Below are 23,856 nucleotides of genomic sequence, written 5' to 3'. Positions count from 1 at the left end.
ACCTCTGTCTTGTCGGGATTGATCTTCAGCTTGTTCGTCCTCATCCAGATAGACACAGCGGCCAGGCACTCGTCTAGGACCCGAGAGGCCTCCTTGGAATTAGGTGGAAAAGAGTAGTAGAGTTGTGTGTCATCTGCGTAGAGATGGCACCCAACTCCAAAACTCCGGATGACCTCTCCCAGCGGTTTCATGTAGATGTTAAAAAGCATGGGAGATAAAATAGAGCCTTGCGGGACCCCACAGGTCAAGGGCCAGGGGTCTGAGCAGGCATCTCCCAGCTTCAGCATCTGGGTTCGTCCCTCCAGGAAGGACCGGAGCCACGACAGCACCGAGCCCCCGAGACCCGTCCCGGAGAGGCGACCCAGAAGGATACCATGATCGATGGTATCGAAAGCCGCTGAGATGTCCAAGAGAATCAGCAGGGTCACACTCCCCCTGTCCAGTCCTCTACGGAGGTCATCCACCAAGGCGACCAAGGCTGTCTCGGTGCCATGACCAGGCCTGAAACCAGACTGTGCCTGATCTAGGTAATGGATGTCATCCAGGAAGTCCTGGAGCTGGAGGGCGACCACCCACTCCAGCACCTTACCCAAAAAAAGGGAGGTTGGAGATTGGCCTGTAATTGTTCAGCACCGTAGAGTCAAGGGAAGACTTTTTAAGGAGTGGGCGAACCACAGTCTGTTTTAAGTTAGATGGAAAAATCCCTTGCTCCAACGATGCGTTAATGATCAACACAAACCAATCAACAAACCCCTCCTTGGCAGATTTAATAAGCCAGGATGGGCAAGGGTCTAGGGCCGAAGTGGTCGCCCTCACAGCCCCAAGAACCTCCTCCACGGTCTCAGGAAGAACAAGCCGAAAAGAATCCCACAAAATTTGACAAGCAGAAGCCTCAGTCACCTCCCCTGGCACTGCGATGAAATTGGAGTCGAGCTCAAGACGTATCTGGGCAACTTTGCCTGCAAAATGGTGTGTGAAATCGCAACACCGAGCTGTTGGGTCGTCCGAGATCTCCTCCACCACGGGTGGGTGAAGGACCTCCCCGACAACCCGAAACAGCTCTGATGACCTATTTGCTGCAGACGCTATACGGGTGGTTGTGAAAGATTCCCTGGCCACCCGTATAGCCACGGAGTATGCCTTAAGAGAGGCTCTAGCCCGTGCTTGATCAGACACGTCCCGAGATCTTCTCCACTTGCGCTCTAGCCTCCTTCTCGTGTGCTTCATCACAGCCAACTCCTCGGTGAACCATGGAGACGGCCTGTCATGACGCAACGAGATGGGGCGTTCGGGAGCGATCGTATTTATCGCCCTGGACATCTCCTTGTTGTAGAGGTCGACCAAGGCGTCAACAGGATCGCCAGGCTCCATGGCAGGAAGAACCCCAAGATTCCTCAGGAATCCATCTGGATCCATCAGTCTCCTGGGGCGGACCATCTTAATTTGTCCTCCACCCCAGCGAAGGTTGGAGGTTGCAGTGAGTCTAAAACTGACCAGATAGTGATCAGACCATGACACTGGAAGGATGTTTTGTTCTTCCACTCTGATCATTCCACTGTCCGCCACAAAAACTAGGTCAAGAGTATGTCCAGCCTGATGGGTGGGTCCTGATATAATTTGCGACAATCCTATGGTCGTCATGGCGGCCATAAAGTCCTGAGCTGCGCCAGATAAAGAGGTCTCAGCATGGATGTTAAAATCTCCCAGCACCACCAAGCGCTGGGAGACCAGGGCCGAATTAGAGACCACTTCCGCTAGCTCAGACAGGGAAACTACTGGGTCGCGGGGTGGGCGGTACACCAGCAGAAACCCCAGACTGTCACGGTTCCCCACCCTCAGGTGGACGCACTCAAACCCAGATGCTTGCGGTACAGTGCATCTGGTCACGGCGATGGATTGCTGAAAGACCACTGCGACCCCTCCTCCCCGCCCCCCCCTGTCTGGCCTGCTGATGCACCCCGAAGCCCGGTGGGCACAGCTGAGTGAGATTTACTCCCCCTAGCTCGTCCAACCAGGTCTCCGTGATGCATGCCAGATCCGCTCTCTCATCCAGAATCAGGTCCTGGATGGCAGAGGTCTTACCATTAATGGATCTGGCATTAATCAGCAGGACCTTGAGACCGAGGGGACTGCCATGGCGCCTACCACTTCCTGTTGCGCTTCTCCCTGGGGTGTTGGTGACCTACGAATCTCCTCCCCCACACGACCTGAATGCCCCCCCTCTAGGTCCCCCCCCTACACAGTTGGAATCAGTGGCTAGTCAACTCTCAGAAGAGGTAAGGCTGGAGTATAATCTCCCTTGGGTGTTAGATAGGGATGCTTCCGATGATGGGGTGGATGGAGAGTCAGCAAGGGGACTGAGTGGGCTGAATAAAGGAAGTGTCCTTGGGCGGGAATGAGTGGCTGATTGTAAGGGGACAACTGGGGCAGATGGGGTCTCGAATTGGTACAAGCCAGGAGGGGGAGCCCTAACCGGGGAACTGTCTGTGGAATTCTCACGGCGGCCTGATGGAACAGAACGAGAAGGCACCCCGGTGTCAAAGAGGGGGCGAATGAAGGGTCCACAACTACCCTCCTGATGGTAGTGCCCCATTTCTTTAGACAAGATTGCATTGTCATTAGCTCCCCAAGCCATCGGTTGTCTTCTGGTGTGATTAGAAGACGAGAGGAGCAGTCAGGAGATTGATAACTCCTCCACAGCCATGTTATGGCCTCCAATCTTATATCCCATGGTCTTTTTCCTAAGATTTGGGCTAATGAATCACAGACCGCCCTCCTAGAGGTCCATCTGCCTCTGTTTATCATTAGGTCAGCAATGTCCACTGCAAAATTGTCTGTTAGGAGATGTTGGTCCTGGGTACAAACTGCAGTTGGTTGAGCAGTATGATCTGATGTTACATTATTAGTTGTCTTCAGGGGGCCCGTCAGAGGCCGCTGCCACTCCCTGATGTTCTCATTCCTATATAAGCCCGACAGCCCTCCCCCATCCTCAATCATCCCATCATCCATTCCTCCTTCCACTCCAGGGTCCAAGGAGCCATTTTCCCCATTAGGGCCCAAATCCTTAGTCAGGTCCGCACACAAAGGATTGTCTGTCCTTGGAGGATCGGATTGCACTGAAATTCCTGATAGGGAGGCAAAGCCTCTGCAAAGATGGTCCATTTTCTCATTCAGGATCTTAAGTTGAAGCAGCAAATGGTTGAATGATTCCTTCAGGAGGTCATAAAAGTGCATTAGGGCGTCCTTCACATGAGACTCTGTTTCAGCCATTCCTATGTCTATATTAAATACCACTCACACCACTAAAATACAGCCACTCTTATCAAACTCTCACACACGTTCAACATCCGTCACAGTCATTCACTCCTCTGACACCCCACGTTTCTCTCACCAGCTAGTGCTCACACTCACGTTCCTTACAATAAGTACATCCAGCTACCAATCACACTTCCTATGTCTCCGCTTGCTTACTACAGCCAGTCTCAAGTGCTCTCCTGGGCCACTTCATACAAATCCCTTTCATGCAATTCCTATCTTCTACTTCCAAATCCTATACATATAATCCTAATTAGTTCTTGTACCTCCTGTCACAGTCAGCGGCAACACATACAACATACAAACATACAGCCAAACTATAATTACTATATAGTAACTAGCCAAAACAGAGAAAGTAGGAAAAAAATAAAAACAAAATAAAATAAACAACAAATTAAAAGAGTCAGATGGCGGAGATCACAGCAGCAGCAATGGGGAAATTGTCAAGGCGCTCGGCGGCGGAGCCTAGCAGGCCCGATGGAAGCGGCCGGGGCCTTGCTTCTCTCTCCTCCCCAGGGGCGGCGGGAGGAGGCGCTCGGCGGCGAGGCCTAACAGGCCCGATGGAAACAGCCGGCAGGCTGATGAATGGGGGCTCTCACTTCGCAGCAGGCTGATGAATGAGGGCTCTCACTTCCTTCCCTCCCCAGATCAGTGGGAGGGGCACAGTGGTGGGCCTGGTGGGCCCGATGGAATTCCGTCGGCAGGCAGCAAGGCCTTCTCCCTCCTCCCTCGATGTAATGGGAGGAGGGGGTCACGACAGCCTTGAAGACCCGGGAGGGGTGAGCGGCGGCGGGAAGCCTTCTCCCCCTCCCTCGGTGATGCGGGAGGTGTGCGTGGCGGTGGGGGGCCTTCTCCCCCCTCTCTGTTGACGTGGGAGGGGTGCGTGGCGGCGGGGGGGCCTTCTCCCCCCTCTCTGTTGACGTGGGAGGGGTGCGTGGCGGCGGGGGGGCCTTCTCCCCCCTCTCTGTTGACGTGGGAGGGGTGCGCGGCGGCGGGGGGCCTTCTCCCCCCTCCCTGTTGACGTGGGAGGGGTGCGCAGCGGGGGGCCTTCTCCCCTCTCCCTGTTGACGTGGGAGGGGTGCGCGGCGGCGGGGGGCCTTCTCCCCTCTCCCTGTTGACATGGGAGGGGTGCGCGGCGGCGGAGGGCCTTCTCCCCCCTCCTTGTTGACGTGGGAGGGGTGTGCGGCGGCGGGGGGCCTTCTCCCCCCTCCCTTGATGACGTGGGGGGGTGCGCGGCAGCGAGAGGCCTAAAGGCCGGATGGAAGCCTCACCGGTAGCAAGCCAGGCCTTCTCTCCCCTCCCCCAGGGCAAACGGCCGCGGTGATGTCCAGGCCGCGATGGATTGGCAGCCACAGCAGAAGCATGGTGAGTCTCTCGTCGCCCCTGAGAGACCCTGGGGGATCCCCGACAAGTTCAGGCCACAGAGAGGCTGCGCAGTGGGCCCCGGGAGAAAAGAATAAACTTCACCCCCGGAGCCGAGCAGTGTGGGGTATGGTCACGGCGCCATCTTGGGGGGAAAAAAGGGGGGGTGGAGGAGGTGGAGGAGGAGGAGGTGGAGGAGGAGGAAAGCGTGAAGCCTCTCAGTATGCCCCAAGGACTCCATGGAGCACACTTCAAGAACCACTGCTGTAACCAGTTCTGTATTTATCCCTGTTCGCTTCTTTCCTTCTTTGCAGGCCCAGCCTACTCAGCGCCATGGACTTCTCCAAGTTCTTGGAAGAGGACTTTGAGGTGAAGGCCTGGGTGAATGGGGCCTCCTGCTGCACGGGCCGTGCAGCAGGAGGCCCCTGGCAAAGTGGACACCCATGCAGCCACCCTGGTCATGAAGCTCCAGCTCTTCATCCAGGAAGTCAACAAAGCAGTGGAGGGTGAGAAGGGGAGGTGCTCCAGGTGTTTCCAGGGTGGAGGCTGTGGGCACTTCTAGGCAGCGTCAACTTCCGCATTTTTGTTCTAAGATCAAAAATCCCGGGACTTGACAGCAGGTCCACACACAGACCTGTCATCCCTGGGATATGGTCCCCTGTCATCCTCACAGTCTTCTTTTGAAGCGAATCAAAATAGGGGGCAGACGGGGGACATCTGGCAGAAGTTTTTTTTAATTCACTTTGTTATGTGCTAGAATGTAAATGTGTAAATGCAAACACAATCAAATTCATATGTGTGCATTAGGTCTCTCTCAAATTCTTAAGATTATAAAGTGTAAAATAAAAGAGTTCGGAAATGCTAATCAAGCTGGCTAATTGCAACATTCACACTTGCTTCAAACAGACTACCTTGGATATTCCATATATATATATATACACACACACACACACATCCCACTTGCCTCATTTCCAACAGATCTCTGAACAAACCTCTGAAGAAGCTATTAGCCAGAGATGCAGGTGAAATGTCAGCATTGAGTAGCCTTGCAGTTGCAAAGTCAATCAGTGTTTTTGTCTGGAGGCACCCTTTGTTTGGGAAGTTCCAATTGTTCTCCATTTGTTCTTCCTTTGAACCAGATTACTTCGAGAAGTGCGTCCACTTGGAGGCCCTCAAGAACAGGCTGGAGGCAGCTTTCAAATTCCCAGTCTGTGGGTGAGGACCAGGGCATGGGGCTTTGGATGAGGTGGGATGAGGTGGGAAGGCAAGATTCCAGCGAGCTTAAAACAAGCTATAATAAAACCGCTGTTGAAGAAACCATCACTGGACCCAACTAAATTCGACAACTATCGGCCAGTTTCCAATCTCCCCTTCTTGGGCAAAGTCTTGGAAGGTGTGGTGGCCTCACAACTCCAGGTATTCTTGGTAGATACGGATTATCTAGACCCGGCACAGTCTGGTTTCAGGCCGGGACATGGAACTGAGACAGTCTTGGTCGCCTTAGTGGATGATCTGTGCCAGGAGCTCGACAGGGGGAGTGTGTCCCTGTTGGTGCTGCTGGACCTCTCAGCGGCCTTCGATACCGTCGACCACGGTATCCTTCTGGGACGCCTCGCGGGGATGGGTCTTGGAGGTACTTTTTGCAGTGGCTCCGGTCATTCCTAGAGGGTCGATCTCAGAAGGTGTTGTTGGGGCACACCTGTTCAACCCCACAACCATTGTCTTGTGGGGTTCCTCAGGGCTCAATATTGTCTCCCATGTTGTTTAACATCTACATGAAGCCGCTGGGGGAGATCATCCGGAGTTTCGGGGTACGGTGTCATCTGTACGCGGATGATGTTCAACTCTGTCACTCCTTTCCACCTGCTACTAAGGAGGCAGTCCAGGTCCTGAACCGATGCTTAGCCGCTGTGACGGTCTGGATGAGGGCGAACAAATTGAAATTGAATCCAGACAAGACAGAGGTACTCCTGGTCAGTCGCAAGGCCGAACAGGGCATAGGGTTACAGCCTGTGTTGGATGGGGCCGCACTCCCCCTGAAGACGCAGGTTCGCAGCTTGGGTGTGACCCTGGACTCATCGCTGAGCCTGGAACCCCAGGTTTCGGCAGTGACCAGGGGAACATTTGCACAGCTAAAGCTTGTGCGCCAGCTGTGCCCGTACCTTGGGAAGTCTGACTTGGCCACGGTAGTCTACGCTCTGGTTACATCCCGTTTAGACTACTGCAACACTCTCTACGTGGGGTTCCTTTGAAGACAGCTCGGAAGCTCCAACTAGTCCAATCCTCGGCAGCCATGATTTTAACAGGAGCGGAGCACAGGGAGCATACAACCCCCCTGTTGCGCCAACTCCACTGGCTACCAATCTGCTACCGGGCTGAATTCAAAGTGCTGGCGTTGACCTTTAAAGCCCTAAACGGTTCGGGCCCAAGCTACCTATCCGACCGCATCTCTGCCTATGAACCCACCAGGACTTTCAGATCTTCCGGGGAGACCCTGCTCTCGATCCCGCCTGCTTCTCAAGCTCGGCTGGCGGGGACGAGAGATAGGGTCTTCTCGGTGGTGGCTCCTCGGCTGTGGAACGCCCTTCCTACGGACATTAGACTAGCACCATCTCTAATGGTATTCCGCAAAAAAGTGAAGACCTGGCTGTTTGAGCAGGCGTTCCAATAATTAGTGCAATGATTGGTTAATGAACACTGGAATGGGACAATGGATGACGAATCTGGAACATGTTTTTGATGACGAGACGACAGTGAATGGGTATTGTAGTAACTGTTTATTAATTGTGTAATGTGTTAGGTTGTTAACTGTTTCTATACTGTAGCACTGAATTTTTGCTGTTCGTATTTGTTGTGAACTGCTGTGAGTCGCCTTCGGGCTGAGAACAGCGGTATATAAGTAAGGTAAATAAATAAATAAATGGGCAGAGAGGCCCCTGTGGAAGTCCAGATTGTTGCTGTAGGACTGGGACACATTGGAGCACATGGTTATCCTTCATCCTTCGAATCATAGCTTCGTAAAATTCTAGAGTTGGAAGAGACTTCCAGAGGCCATCCAATCCAACCCCCTTCTGCCAGGAAGGAAGACACCATGCCACCTCTCCTTGGAGATTGCTATCCAGCCTCCACTTCTGTTGTTGTTTATTCATTGAGTCATTTCCCACTCTTTGTGACCGCATGGACCAGCTCACGGCAGTCACCACCCCCAGCTTCTTCAAAGTTAAGCCAGTCACTTCAAGGATAACATCCATCCATGTTGCCCTTGGTCGGCCCCTCTTCCTTTTTCCTTCCTTTTTCCCCAGCATCATTGTCTTCTCCAAGCTTTCCTGTCTTCTCTTTATGTTGCCAAAGTACTTCATCTTGGCCTCTACTATCCTTCCCTCCAATGAGCAGTCGAGCTTTCTTTCCTGGAATATGGACTGGTTGGTTCTTCTCGCGGTCCAAGGCACTCTCAGAACTTTCCTTCAACACCACAGTTCAAAAGCATCTATCTTCCTTCGCGCAGTTTTCCTTATGGTCTAGCTCTCGCATCCATAGGTTACTATGGGGAATACCACTGCTTTAACTATGCGGACCTTCATTGCCAGTGTGATGTCTTTACTCTTCACTATTTTATTGAGATTGTTCATTGCTCTCCTCCCAAGAAGTAAACATCTTCTGATTTTCTGGCTGCAATCTTAATTTTTTCCCCAATTTTCAAAACCTGCCAGCCTTTTGACATTCTCTTTTCTTTCCTTTATGAATGATAGAAATGGTTCCCATTCTTTTAAAAAGATTTTCATCCTCCCTTTTCAGCCATGGAGAGCCTCTTTTTGAGACCTGCTTTGGAAAGGGTTGCTGTGAGTTTTCCAGACTGTATGACCATGTTCCAGAAGCATTCTCTCCTGACATTTCACCCACAACTATGCCAGGCATCCTCAGAGGTTGTGAGGTCTGAGGATGCCTGCCATAGATGTGGGTGAAACATCAGGAGAGAATGCTCCTGGACCATGGACATACAGCCCAGAAAACTCACAGCAACCCAATGATTCCGGCCACGAAAGCTTTCAACAACATAGTGCTTTGAGAAGGCTTACCACAGACATCTAGCTTTGTCTTAAGTGTCCGGATGGGGGCAGACTCTCCCCATATAAGCCTCAGTCTGTGGAGAAATCTTAGCAAACCCTGGGGACAGAGCAGCTGTGTGACAAAGCTGCCAGCAGGAGGCATCCCAAAACAGTTTGGTAACTTTGGAAGCAGCCATCATCTTGTCTCAGCAGCACCCGAACTCTCCTCCTCCTTGGACCCAGGACATGTCTTTTCCCCCAAAAGTCACACTCAGGTTGTATTACAGAATAGAAAAATGTAGAATACATAGGAAAAAAATAAACAGAAAACTACATTTTATTAACTGTTTGCGGAATTGGATCTATATTGACAGTAATTTAAAAGCAAGGATTTCATAGGATGTTCTTCTTAGTTTTTTCTTAAAGAGATCCCTCATTGTCTGAATATGATTGCCTTCCAAGTGTAGTGCATTGGAGGGTGATACGTAGGTGACCATGGAGGCCTATTCTTGACCCACATGTTCTTCCACAGTGAACATCAGTTTTCAGGTGGAAGGTGGTCCCAATCAGGGTTGGCTTGATACACTTTCCTCTTGGCACATTTTTCCCTTTCACCCTCCATTTGTGCCTCTTTGAATTCCGCAGTACTGCTGGTCACATCTGACCTCCAGTTAGGGCACGCAAGGGCCAGAGCTTCTCAGTTCTTGGCTATGCCACCGTTTTTAAGTTTGGCTTTAAGCCCATCTAAATCTCTTTTCCTATCCACCTAAATGTTCCATTCTTGAATTAGGAGTAGAGTAACTGCTTCGGGAGACAGTGATCGGGCATTTGGACAATGTGACCAGTCCAGCGGAGTTGATGGTGTAGGAGCATTGCTTCAGTGCTGGTGGTCTTTGCTTCTTCCAGCATACTGACATTTGTTCGCCTCTCTTCCCAAGAGATTTGCAGGATTTTCTGGAGTCAACGCTGATGGAATAGTTCCAGGAGTTGAGTGTGACGTCTGTAGACAGTCCATGTTTTGCAGGTGTATAGCAGGGTTGGGAAGACAGTAGCTTTATAAACAAACACCTTGATATCCCTACGGATGTCCCAATCCTCAAACACTCAGTGCTTCAATTTGAAAAATGCTGCACTTGCAGAACTCAGGCAGTGTTGTAATTCAGTGTTAATATTGACTTCTGTGAAGAGGGGGTTGCCAAAGGAACATAAAGGGTATAGCTTTAAAACAGAAAACCCATTACATAAAGGCAATTTGTTCCTGGATTAAGAAAGAGTTCCCTAGACAGCGAAAGAAGCGGGGGGCAGACAAGGGGGAATGGAGGGAATTCCAGAGCTTTGGAGCATTTCATCACCCAGAACTCCCCAAATTTGCCATCTTTCTAGACCAGTCCCGAGTGTTTGTGAAAGTCTTCACAGAAATCGACCGCATACCCCAGCTGCTGGCTTACTACTACAAATGGCACAAGGTAAGCCTCATTGCTCTGTAAGTCCCCGCTGAAACAGCTTCAACTTTTCGCTTTACACCAGGGCTGAGGAAGCACATGGCGTTCCATATTGTATTGTACTACATCTCCAATCAGCCCCTGAGACAAACAAACCAATGTCCCAGGATGATGAGAGCTGGCATACCAAAAGCATGTGAAGGGCCGTAGATTCTGGGTGCCCAGTGACAGGCTTAACTCCCAGCCAATTTGTATAAAAAGAAGTATTTTAACAAAAAGGACAGTGCTAGTGCTGATAATGTAAATAATATAAAAGCATATTCAGTTACGTAATGTTAATCTGGAAGGCGAAATCTTCCCCAAGTGTCCCTTCAGAGATCCTGAGCGATGCCCAGCATGTGCTGCCCCTCTTATGACAATGGTTCTCCCTCTCTTTCTTTCAGGTGCAGCTGGTGTCTGCTTGGCAGGACCTGTGCCAGTCAGATCTGCCTTTAGACCGTCAGCTGACAGGGCTCTATGATCTGCTGCTGGAGACCTGGCACACAGCTGCAGTGGGCCATGTAGGTAAACGGACAAAGGGAAGCCCCGGGGCTGTTGCCATCCCTTGTGTGGATGGTCACATGGGGCTAAAGGTCCAGTTGTGAGCCGGGAGCAGGAGGACTCCCCTAGAGTGTGGTTGCCATGGTCTTGGAGCTGTCCTATCTCCCCCATCTCTTTGAAAAGATGCGCCTGAGTTGCTCGTAGATGGCTGCAACATTTCTGGCAAACTGACTCTCCGTTTATGGACTCTAGCGTTTGGCGAACCAGTTGACGCAGCTCACCCGGATTACTGTTTTTTCTGCTATTTTCCTTTGCAAAATCATTAGCTGGTTGTATCTCACTCAAGGTTTGGACGTAAACCAGGTCCTTGCTGTTAGCAGCTTTCCAAGAAGCCTCAGCAAGATGGAGTGGATGAGGGATTGGAGGACATTCAACCCCAAATTGGGAAAGAAGTCGTCCAGGAATACCTGGCCACTCTTAATGAGTTCAAGTTCCCAGGCCCAGATCAACTACACCCCAGAGTATTGAAGGAACTAGCGGAAGTCATTTCGGAACCATTGGCAACCATCTTTGAGAGTTCTTGGAGAACGGGAGAAGTTCCAGCAGATTGGAGGAGGGCCAATGTGGTCCCAATCTTCAAGAAGGGAAAAAAGGATGACCCAAACAACTACCGTCCGGTCAGCCTCACGTCGATACCGGGCAAGATTCTGGAAAAGATTGTTAAGGAAGTGGTCTGCAAACACTTAGAAACAAATGCAGTCATCGCTAATAGTCAACATGGATTTATCAAAAACAAGTCATGCCAGACTAATCTGATCTCTTTCTTCGATAGAGCTACAAGCTGGGTAGATGCGGGTGTTGCGGAAGATTCGTTACCCAAGATCATTTAGAGTACAATCAGGAAGGAAGAGAAAGGAGACGGCAACTGATTCCAGGCTTTTTAATTCTATCGAGCTCGATAGGGTGTCCAGAAAACACTATCTGACACAAGTTGGAAGTCAGATTTGCTCCAGCATTTATAGCATAAATTCACAGGTTTACACATGCGCATATGGGTCTTGACATTTAACAATCTAATCAATATCAATTTGTCCTCGAGGAACCGCAGCCAAGAACATTTGTTGGCAGGACATTATAATTTCCACTGCTCCCCTTTTCGTCAGCTGATCAGCCACGCTCCCAGACAATTACATAATCTTTAGAATAAATCATAACTTCATATATATCTCTTTATACATATGTCTTCATATATGTATCTTTAACATAAAACTTATTCAAAAGCAGCCTCCCCAGTAATTCTTCTATGATTACAATACATTATTTCCCTCAGTTGATCTTTTAAAAAGGTGTGTAAAATTACCTGCTATTTACATCAACCAGACAGGAGGTGGCGCTACTACTACGTGACTGTTAGATGTTAGTTTTCGGATCAATAATATTGCCAAGTTTCCTTTAGCCTTCAGCCTTTAGCCTTGGCTTCTTCAAATATTGACTTAAGATAGAGCCAGCCTGAAAGTGTTCTAAGTCATCTGTTAAATTTCTCTTCCACCAAACTCTTTGCTTCCCAGTCTCAAGAACGGACAGGTAAGCCTTACTGCTTATTATTTTCATTTTAAATTATGATTATTTTATTTCCCCTTATGGCCACCACATGCCGTGGATGTAGCGTACCTGGATTTCAGTAAGGCCTTCGACAAGGTCCCCCATGACCTTCTGGCAAGGAAACTAGTCCAATGTGGGCTAGGCAAAACTACGGTGAGGTGGATTTGTAATTGGTTAAGTGGACGAACCCAGAGAGTGCTCACTAATGCTTCCTCTTCATCTTGGAAAGAAGTGACAAGCGGAGTGCCGCAGGGTTCCGTCCTGGGCCCGGTCCTGTTCAACATCTTTATTAATGACTTAGATGAAGGGCTAGAAGGCATGATCATCGAGTTTGCAGACGACACCAAATTGGGAGGGATAGCCAATAGTCCAGAGGACAGGAGCAGAATTCAAAACGATCTTGACAGATTAGAGAGATGGGCCAAAACTAACAAAATGAAGTTCAACAGTGACAAATGCAAGATACTCCACTTTGGCAGAAAAAATGAAATGCAAAGATACAGAATGGGGGGCGCCTGGCTCGAGAGCAGTACGTGTGAAAAAGATCTTGGAGTCCTCGTGGACAACAAGTTAAACATGAGCCAACAATGTGATGTGGCGGCAAAAAAAGCCAATGGGATTTTGGCCTGCATCAATAGGAGCATAGTGTCTAGATCTAGGGAAGTAATGCTACCCCTCTATTCTGCTTTGGTTAGACCACATCTGGAATATTGTGTCCAGTTCTGGGCACCACAATTCAAGAGAGATATTGACAAGCTGGAATGTGTCCAGAGGAAGTTCCATCACTTCCCATCTTTACGAAAGATTCTGTATGTATATTCAGGAATAAAATTTTCTGTTTTCCTCTTGACCACAAGCAAACCCAGTCTCCGTGGTGTTTTGATTCATTTGCTCAGGGATTTAAACAGCGATTATGGTCAGATTTTACAGGCTCTCCATAAAGTGCGTTCAGTTTCTGGGATTCAAAAATAGATTCTTGAGCAGTTATCATTTGAGGTGCAAATCAGGTGTCGCTGCTGTTTTCCCGCCCAGTCACACTGTTTGCAAGCAAATATTTTCACCTATAAACCCCTCTCTGGCTCCATCTTGCTTTGAACCGGTTTGAGGCCACTGTAAAGCTGGGCCTATTTTACAGCTTCCAGGAAAAGGCAGGTTTTGCACCTCTATCTCCCTCATAAAACCTTTGATGTGAGTTCATTTCCATCTTTCCGCAATGAGGAGAGCCAAGGCCTCACGCATGAAATACAGTTGTGGCTCCTTTGAGTGCAGTTTTGTGAGAAATATTTATTACTACCCGTCCCCTGCCACGCGTTGCTGTGGCCCAGTCAGTGTATATGTGTTTTGTGTGTGTATATGTGAATATATGTGGTTTTGTTCATACGTTGTAATGTATTTTTATTTTTTTTGGCTTTTTAAGTCTCTTCTGCTGTGTTTTTCAGTGTTTTTATGAGTGATAGTCATTTGTTGGCTTGAGAGCTGTATTCTGTCCAAATTTGGTGTCAATCCGCCCAAAGGTTTTGAGTTATGTTAAAATCCCACAAACGAACATTATATTTTTATTTATATAGATGAAGATGAGGGATTTCTGAGCCCTTAATAATAAGACTCAGGCACCTTTAACATTTCCCTGCTTTGTGGGTGTTTCCCAAGGAGTCTAGTTGAGGACTTATTTACTTCTTCAGGCCCTGGGAAAGGACCCTTTCCCATGACGTGTTATTTGTTGTTTTCTTTTTAATGGTAATGTTTTAAACTGGAGGTAATCTTATTGATTATCTTATTGCTACATTCCTCCGTCCTGGCACCCACTGGCAGCATTTGCAACGTTTTAGCTATGTAAAGCAGGAGACAATTTGAAGGCAACCTACACCCAGCTGCCTTTCCCTCTCCTGGGTTAAACCATCTTGTTAATATGGGGGTTGCTTCCTGCCATTCCAAATCGGGGGCTCCTGCTGTGGTTTGTGACCCTTCTCCTGTCTCTTCCAATCGTCTTTTTTATCCATCTTCCAGGTTTTCAAGGCCCCACATCAGGTGGTGACGGTGCTGCTGCTCCAGGTCTTGGGGGCTTTGGTGCCCCCCATCCCGGCCTGCCTGAGTTCGTTGATGGAACGCGCCGGACCCGATGGCAAGCTGGACCTCCTGCTGGGCCTCTATGAGACCACCACTTTTTTTGCTCGGGGCCTAGAGGCTGCGATGATGCCTTGCCTGAGTAAGTGCCCGCTTTATTGGCCAGAAGACCCCCTTCTCAGGCCTTGCCCCAGTGAAACCTTCCTTTTCATTCTTTCTCACAGTTTTCTCTCCCCTTTTCTAAACAGCAATGCTGTTTGTCCGCCTGGCACTTGTGGCATTTGGTGGTTACATAACATTTGTCCCAAACTGTGTTTGACTTGCCCTGAGCCTTGTTGACACAGTCTTTCGGGTGTTTGTTGAATCAGAACATGATGGAGTCTATCTTGAGTAAACATCACTTAGTGCTTTTCTGTGGGTTGGAACTTGGCCTTTTGAGTCCCATCGCCTCTGAGTTTGGCAAACGGGGGACTCCAGCCTTCTTGGCTTTCTCATGTGGTTGTGACCCCTTTGTGCCTCTGCCAGCCCTGTTGAGGAGGTTCCCGGCATTTATTCCCCCCCCCCCCCACTTCCCGTTCTTAAAAGGTTGAACAGCTTCTGCTAAGGATTAGTTCCTGGCCATAAGTGCCAGAATAGGACTGGGTTTGCAGTGTTATTCCAGGAAACCAGGGTTCCAATCCTCAGCTGACCGTACGATCCCATAATATCTAGGAGGAAGGCTCTGGATAAGCATTGCGAAGACGTTGAGGAGTGGGAGGGTCACTCCAGCTCAGGCACAAGGGAACCCGACCCCAAGGTCACCTGAGGTCAGGCTCAGCTTGCAAACACATCAGTGCGGAAACAATAGATATTGACTTTTCATTCTGGCACTCTGTTTGCTTCTATGCCATTGTCTGTAGTCTTAGAATCAAGTAGGGGAAAATGTGATCTCTGAAGCCCCTTCTCTAATTGTAATCCTTTCTCCTTGGTTTCCCAGAGGACTGCAACCTGGTGAAGGTGGGGGAGCTGGTGGAAGCCACGGCCCTTACAAGCCCTTCCAGATGCAATATGGGGCCTTGGAAGAGGAGAACCTGCTCATCCAAATGAGCGTTGTCCCCTGGTAAAGCCAAGCCCGCCCCCCTCCTTTCCCTATGTACCCTCCCCATCTCTTGTATTCACTTAGCATAAAAGTGGGGAGTGACAGGAGCTCTTCTCAGAGCCATTATCAAGTCAAATGTACATTGTAAGCCAAGGGCAAATTTTTGGGCGAGTGGACTTATTAACAAAATACGCTTCTTATAAATGTATAACTTATTAGCTGCAGCATGACCCAGCACCAGTAGTTAAAAGTGATATAAAGAACAAAAACACACAAACCAATGTTATATCTTCCTTAGGAGGCTTTTCTTTATAGCAAAATAGTATGGTTGCACTATTTACAAAAACAAGGTTTCCATAACACAAATAAAGTTCTTTATACTTCCTTCTTTGCTTCCATGCTGGGCACCTTTCTCATGCAGATAGAAAGCTTCACTCTCACAGTGTCTCTCACTTATATAGGAGCTTCATTCACACAGTAACCTTTTACATACAGCAGCCTTCACACCTAGGGCTCTCACTGAAGCCTTCTCATTCCAGGCCTCTCACACACTGAGGCCTACCAACTCTGAGGCCTACCTCTACTAGCATTGAGATTTACCTCACACTGAGGCCTCTCACAGACTGAAGCCTCTTCATACTTAGGGCATTTTGTAAGCTGCTCTTGATTGCTTTTGTGACTGAAGAGCAGGGTAAAAATTCTCTAAATTTAAGTACAAGAATAATAATAAGTAAAACATACCAACAACAGCAGCAATCTCCCTGCACAACAACAGCAACAGCATCAATAATGGTTCAGGAAGATTATCATCATCATCATCATCATCATCATCGTTGTCCTTGCCATCATCATCATTATTATTTTTTAATAATCTTTATTGATTCTTTTTCGGTTATACAGTGAAAGAGTGGGAACACGCCTAGGGATAAAGGGTGGGAAAGGAAGAGATAGCGTGTAGTGCCGGATGGAGGGTGGGTGGGGATCTAGGAAGGAAGGGGGAGGTTGGGATTGGGGTAGGAAAGGGGGTAGGGGAGAGGTAGTCTGTATATCAGGCTTCCGTTCATTCCACAGGGTAATCATAAACAATTTTTTTCCTCTTGTCTTTCTTTTGGTCTGTATTCGTTTTTCCATGTAGCATCCTATATATCCTATATATCCAGTTTAGCTTGTCTTTTTATATAATCCTCTAAATAATCCCAATTTGTTTCGTTGCTCTTTGCATGTTCCTCAAATGTTTGTGAGAGTTTGTCCAGGTCTCTAAATTCTAGTATTTTTTTAATCCATTCCTCGTTGGTTGGGGCTTCTTCATTCTTCCATTTTTGTGCTATCAGGATTCTTGCAGCTGATGATATGTAGAAAAATATCTTTTCTTCGTTTTTCTTTAAATTTAGGTTTATTATATTTAATAGGTAGTATTCCGGCTTCAAATCAAATTTTGTTCTTATTATTTTCTGGGTATGTCTGTGTATTAGCTGCCAGAATTTTTTAATCTTCCTACACTCCCAAAATTGATGGTAGTATGTTCCAGTTTCTTTCTTGCATTTCCAGCACATTCCGTTGTATCTTTTATTAAATTTTGATAATTGTAATGGCGTGAGGTGCCATCTATGGAATACCTTGTGCCAATTCTCGATTATCTTCGTGGCCCTTGTATTTTTTAATTGTGTTTTCCATACCTGCTCCCATTCTTTGAGCAGAATGGAATGGCCGAAGTCTTTAGCCCACCTAATCATATTTTCCTTTATATATTCTGTCTCGTTATTCCATTCTAGTAAGCTTAAGTATAATATTCTAATTAGTTTTTTTCTCTTCTCATTATAATCTCCCAACACGTATCCTTTTCATTAAATCCTACCCTCTGATCTGCTTTGAAACATTCTTTTATTTGCAAATAGCTAAGCCAGTTCATCTCCTTATCTTCCTGTCTGAGTTCTTCTAAGGACTTTAGACACCACTCGTTATTCTTTTTTACCAGCAATTGTTTGTATGTTAGCCATCTACTTTTTGGGGTCTCTCTCCTGTGGTGCGCCTCTACCACATTGGTGTTTTGGAATATATGACTTTTTTTATATTTGTTCCAAATCCTTAATAGAGATGCTCTTATATAATGGTTAGAGAAATTCTTTTCTATTTTCTCCTTTCCGTACCATAGATAGGTGTGCCAGCCTCTTCTAATATCATGCCCCTCTAGTGTTAAGATCTTTTTCTGTTCTAAGGTGGCCCATGTTTTTACCCATGATAGAGTGCACGCTTCATAGTATAGTTGCAAATCCGGTAATGACAGTCCCCCTCTCTCTTTGGCATCAGTAAGATTTTTAAATTTGATTCTAGGTTTTCTCCCATCCCAAATGAAATTTGCTATTTCTCTGTTCCATTTTTTAAACCATTTACTTGTTTTTATAATTGGGACCATTTGGAATAAGAAAATCATTTGGGGCAGTACACTCATTTTGATGGTTGATATTTTCCCTAATAATGATAAATTCAGAAACTTCCAATTTTTAAATTTCTTTTGTATTTTTGCCCATACCTTTTCATAGTTGTCCTTAAACAAGTGTCTGTTCGTTGCTGAGATTATAATACCCAAGTATTTAATTTTTTTACCACCTCTATCCCTAAATCCTTTACGATCTTCTCTTTCCCTTCCTTGTTTACATTTTTGGTTAGAACCTTGGTCTTGTTTATATTTATTTTTAGCCCTGCCACTCTTCCGAAATTTTCGATTTTTGATATCCATTTTATGATGGTTTGAGCCGGATTTTCTATGACACATACCATGTCATCGGCAAACGCAATTATTTTGTATTCCTCTTTTTAAATTTTCAGTCCCTTGATTTCTTTATCTGTCCTAAGGTCCTCTAGCAAAATTTCCAATATTAATATAAACAATAAGGGGGATAGGGGGCATCCCTGCCTGACGCCTCTTTGGGTTTTTATTTCTTCGGTTTGTAGGCCGTTGACAATTACTTTCGCCGATTGGTTGGTATATATGGCGTTTATGGCGTTCAGTACGGGGTATCAGATGTCCATTTCTTTTAGTGTTAGTGTTAAAAAATCCCAGTTGGTATGGTCAAAGGCCTTTTCGGCGTCAAGAAATAATAGCCCTAGTTCTTTCTGTGGATTCTTTTCATATAATTCTATTATGTCTAGGATTATCCTTACATTATCTCTCATTTGTCTATTGGGCAAGAATCCTCTTTGATCTTCTTTGATTCAATCATTTAGGAGCTTTTTAAATCTTTCTGCTAGTATGCCCGTGAAGATTTTATAATCATAGTTCAAAAGGGAGATAGGTCGATAGTTCTTAAGTCTTTCCGGCTCGGTACCCTCTTTATGGATCAGCGTAATGTATGCCTCGTGCCAGCTACTTGGTATGTCGCCTCCCCTCATTATGTTATTCATTATTTCTTTCAAGTGGCTGGCCACTTCTTCCTTGAATGTTTTGTAATATTGGGCCATGAGGCCGTCTGGTCCAGGAGTCTTGTTAGTTGCTAAGTTTTTTATGGTTCTTATAACTTCTTCCTCTTCTATAGGTGTATTTATATATTCTCTCTCCATGTCTGTAATTTTTAGAATTCTTTGGTCACATATGTATGCAACTATATCTTCTTTTGCCACCATGTCCTTTTTGTAAAGTTTTTAGTAAAATTTTTGGATTTGCGCCGCAATGTCTTTTTCTCTGGTATAATTTTCCCCCTCTTCTCTTATTTGCGTTATGAGTCTTTGCTGTCTCCTCTTTGCTAGCTTTTTGGCCAAATATTTTCCTGGTTTGTTGGCCTGGACAAAGTGGTGTGCTTTGAGATATTTTAAGTTTTTGGCCATTCTGTCTGTCTCTAGGGAGCTTATTTCTTTTCTTATTATTTCTATTTCTAATTTTATTTTCTTATTTCCTGGTCTCTTTTTGAGTGAGTCTTCTTTTTTTTAAAGTTTTTCTTCCAGTTTGTTCAGTTTTTTTTCCTGTTTCTTAGAGCTCCTTTTTGAATAAAATGCCCTCGCATAACTGCTTTTCCAGCATCCCAGACTATTTCGAGCTTTGTTCCTTTGCCTAGATTATTTTCAAAATATTTTTTCAATATTTTCTTATTATTTTTAATGTCCTCTTCTGATCTTATCAATAAGTTATTTAATTTCCATCTTTGGTGTATTGGCCCGTTTGTATCTCAATTCTTAATGGACAGTGGTCTGTATGTATTCTCGATAGTATTTTCACCTTTTTAGTTTTTATTGCCAGAGATTTAGATTCCCAACACATGTCGATTCGCGACCATGTCTCATGTCAGCTTGAGTAAAAAGTGAAGTCTTTTGTTTCAGGGTTCTTCGTCCGCCATATATCTTCTAGTTGAAATTCTTGTAATAGGTATAGGAAATTTTGTGGTAGCCTTCCTCCTTTCTGGTCCCCCCCCCCCCTTCGTCTTTTTTTGGATTTGGCCATATTGCTGTCCAACACTCCATTGAAATCCCCTATTATTATTAGGTTGTCGTGTGGGTGTTCTATTATTTTTTGTTTTAGGAGTTTTACAAAGTTGGATTTTGCACCATTTGGGGCATGAATATTACAGATAAGTATGTCCAAATCATTAATTTTGATTTTAACCCCAATTATCCTGCCATCCTCATCCCTCAGTTCAGACTTTTGAGTTGATTGCTTATTAATTTTCTTTTATTGGGACTGTTTAGCCTGTTTACATTATTGGACACAATCTTTAATGCCATCGTCAGGTTTTAAATCAATTAAGTCCGTTGTTGCCTTGCTTTTGTAAAATTGTTTGTCGTAATCTTCTGGGGATTTCTGTCTAACTCTTTTTTCTCCTTTGTTCCTCTTGGTCTCATCCCGTTCTTTGGTTAGTTCCATATCCTCTTCTTCTTCCTCTTTATCTTCTCTGGATGTTGTATTTTCATCACTTTGTTTTTTTTCCTGCCCCTGTTATTTTTTTCTGATTTTCTGGTTAAAAGCTTTGGCCTTGTCAACTGATGTTATCCAATACTTTTCACCTTCATATGTCGCCATGACTCCTTCATTGTTTTTCCACCTAAATTTTATTTGTTGTTTCTTTAGTTCATCCCTTAAAAAGTAGTATTGTTTCCTTTTACTCATTGTGGATGCTGGAACTTCTTTTATAATGGCCACTTTTTTTCCTCTGAAGATTGTGGGTTCTTTTATATTGTTTCTCAAAATTTGGTCCTCGTTAGGTGCACGACAATGTCTCTAGGTGTGCCATGTTTTTTTGCATATGTTGTCTGTACCCTATACATTCGGTCTATATTTTTGTCCATCTCATCTTTGTTGCCATCAAATAACAATAATCTCCCTGCACCACCACCACCATCATCATTATCATCATCATTATTATTTGGGAAGCCCCCTTCCGGACTCAGAGCAGAACCTGGAAGATCCCCAGTGCCATTGCAGCCTTGGTTTGGGATTGTTTCTGTGTGTGAAGGTTGTTGGGGGCTTTATATTGCAGTGGGGGCACAGCCTGTGTTGAGAGACACAGAGCGGCTGGGCTGGGACCTGTTTGTCTCAGTGTTGCTGCCTTGGCTCTTCTCTCCCTGAAGACCCCCATCCTCCACTTGTCATTCCAGATCGGCCAGTATCTGATGTCCCTCCCGCTACACTTGGAGCCCTTTGTGACGACCCAGGAGGACTTGGCTCTGGAGCTCGCCTTGCATGCTGGGAAGCTCTCCTTCCCCCCGGAGCAAGGTGGGTGGGTGCATCCACGAGGGCAAAGGAAGACATTTATTTATTTCCAGTTTAAATCCCGGCCGCTCTTACCCCAAAGGAGATTCAGAGCAGCTTACTGGTTGTATGTATACAGTGTTAGAAAAATCACAGGTGTTACATTCCAGGACCACCCGCGAAAAGTGAAAATCTGCAAAGTAGGGACACCATATATGTATATCGAGTTCTGAGGATGAGGCAGACGTGAGGAGAGATTTAAAGGAACCTCGCACCTTTTTTTTTTTTTTTTTGCTAGCTATCTCTGCTTTGCTTTGCAATCTCCCTTGATTGACTGCCTCTCTCCCGAGGGGGTGGGTGAAACCCCCTTCCACACTTCATCATTGCCAGGAGGCAGGATTAGAATGACGCACTGGGCAACGGCAACCATTCATAAACTGAGAGGCAAAACCCCACGAAACTGTGAGTCCGCGAAAAGCAAACCACAAAGTAGCAAGGGAACACTGTATACAATACATTATATTAGCATAGTACAATGTTAGGATTATATATTACTATACTGTATAATACCACTATAATGCAATAATATTAGTAATATTACATGTAATATATAATATACTAGCTGTACCCTGTACCTATAGTAAATCTTTTCATAGTAGAGGTAGGTATCTGGTCTATTATGAAAGAGAGGTACCGTCTCTCTTTCCTTCCCCCTTTTTCTCCCCCTTTCTCTCCTTTCATCCTTCTCCCTTTCCTTTATTCCCTCCCCCTTTCTTCCTTTGCCTCCTTTCTTCCCTCCGTGTTTCCTTCCTTCTTTCACTTTTTATTTGCTGTGGCCAACCTTCCCTCTTTCTCTCCTACTTTCCCTCCTTTCTTCCCATCTTTCCTTCTCCTCTTCCTTCTCTATCTCTTTCCTTCCTTCCCCCTTTTTCTTTGGCTGTCTCTCTTTTCTTCCTTCTCTCTTTTCTTCTTTCCTTCCCTCACTCTTTCTCTACATCTTCCCCCTTCCTTCACTTCCTCTTTCCCTCCTTCATTCCCTTTTTTCTTTCCTTCTCTCCTTACTCCCTTCCCCCTTTTTCTTTCCCTCCCTCTTTCTCTCATTTCTTCCTTCTCTACCTCTTTCCTTCCTTCCTTCCCCCTTTTCCTTTTTCTTCTGCTGTCTCTCTTATCTTTCCTTCCATCTTTCCTTTTCTTTCCTTTTCTTCTTCCTTCTTTCTCTTACTTTCCTTCCTTCCCCCTTTTTCTTTACCTCTCTTTCTCTTTCTTCCTTCTTTCCTTCCCGTCTTCTCTATCTCTTTCCTTCCTCCCCCCTTTTTCTTTCTCTTCTGCTGTCTCTTTTTTTCCTTCCTTCTCTCTTTCCTTCTTTCCTTCCTTCCCTTTTTTCTATGGGAAGGGGGGTGGGGCTTGGAGGGGGCGGGCTTTGGAGGGGAAGAAGAAGGAGGGGAGGAGGGATGGATTTGGAGAGGGCGGGAAGGGGCGGGGCTTGGAGGGGGTGGGGTTTGGAGGGGAAGAAGAAGGAGGGGAGGAGGGATGGATTTGGAGAGGGTGGGAAGGGGAGGGGCTTGGATGGGGTGGGGTTTGGAGGGGAAGAAGGAGGGGAGGAAGGATAGATTTGGAGAGGGCAGGAAGGGGCGGGGCTTGGAGGGGGCGGGGTTTGGAGGGGAAGAAGGAGGGGAGGAGGGATGGATTTGGAGAGGGTGGGAAGGGGTGGGGCTTGGAGGGGGCGGGGTTTGGAGGGGAAGAAGGAGGAGAGGAGGGATAGATTTGGAGAAGGCGGGAAGGGGCAGGGCTTGGAAGGGGTGGGGTTTGGAGGGGAAGAAGGAGGGGAGGAGGGAGATTTGGAGGGGCGGGAAGGGGCGTGGCTTGGAGGGGGCAGGGTTTGGAGGGGAAGAAGAAGGAGGGGAGGAGGGATAGAGCCTCCCCCTCCTCTCCCTTCCCGCCTTTCCCTTCCCTTCCCAGTACTCGCCTCTTTTGCTGCTCTTCCGTCGTCCCTCCCTCCGGCCGGAGCCGTCCAAAAAGGCAAGAAGGAAGTGGGGGGGGGGGGGCGGAGGGAGGGAAGATGGAAGAGCCGAGAGAGACGAGCGGCGGCGAAAGCAGTGTTCCTTGAGTTTCGCCTCAGTAGCTTTCCAAGCGCAGTCCCACGGGCAGTGCCTTGGAGCGCTCCTCCCGTCAGCTGGGGCTTCGTTTCCTGGCGAGGGAAGGCTGCGGCACTCGGCGGTGGCGCTGCTGCTTCCTGACGGGGAGCATGGGCAAAGGGCTCCCTGCCCAGCGGCGCCTTCGACGTAAGCAAACTTAGGCTCTCCGCCTTTGCGCGGCGAGGGAGGATGGGGGCGTGGCTTGAGCGGAGGGAGTGTTGGCCGGCATGCCATGTGCGCACGCCAGGGAACTTGTGGCTGGGTGCCATTGCGCATGCTCAGTTGTTTTGTCGTTTTGTGAGTGCGTGGTGTTGTTTTTCATTTTGATTCGATTTGTTTGTACCTTGTGGGTTGTGGTAGGTGCATGGAAATTTTGGTTAATTTCCGCTGGGGTTTTTTTTTGAGTTTTGCGGCTCCGTTTAACACCCAGAACAGATTTATATATATAGATAATTTTATTTATTTTTTTTTAAATAAGTTTTTATTGAATTATCTACTACATACAACGAAAGAGGGAGAACATTAAAAAGAAGATAGAACAGTGCAGAAAAAAGAAAGAGAAGAGAAAAAAAAGGAAAAAAGGGAAAAAGGAAAA

At 46.8% G+C, this 23,856-nt stretch overlaps 1 pseudogene; it reads left to right on the top strand.

Moving 5' to 3' along the window:
- The first annotated feature begins 4,998 nt into the window (after positions 1 to 4,998).
- Positions 4,999 to 21,419, top strand: LOC137095134 (conserved oligomeric Golgi complex subunit 7-like; annotated as a pseudogene).
- Positions 21,420 to 23,856: the final 2,437 nt, after the last annotated feature.

This window comes from Anolis sagrei, chromosome Y (assembly GCF_037176765.1).
Source record: "Anolis sagrei isolate rAnoSag1 chromosome Y, rAnoSag1.mat, whole genome shotgun sequence".
In the NCBI taxonomy this organism is placed as follows: domain Eukaryota; kingdom Metazoa; phylum Chordata; class Lepidosauria; order Squamata; family Dactyloidae; genus Anolis; species Anolis sagrei.
The sequence above is the reverse complement of the archived record's forward strand: the minus strand, read 5'-3'. Positions and strand labels throughout refer to the sequence as shown.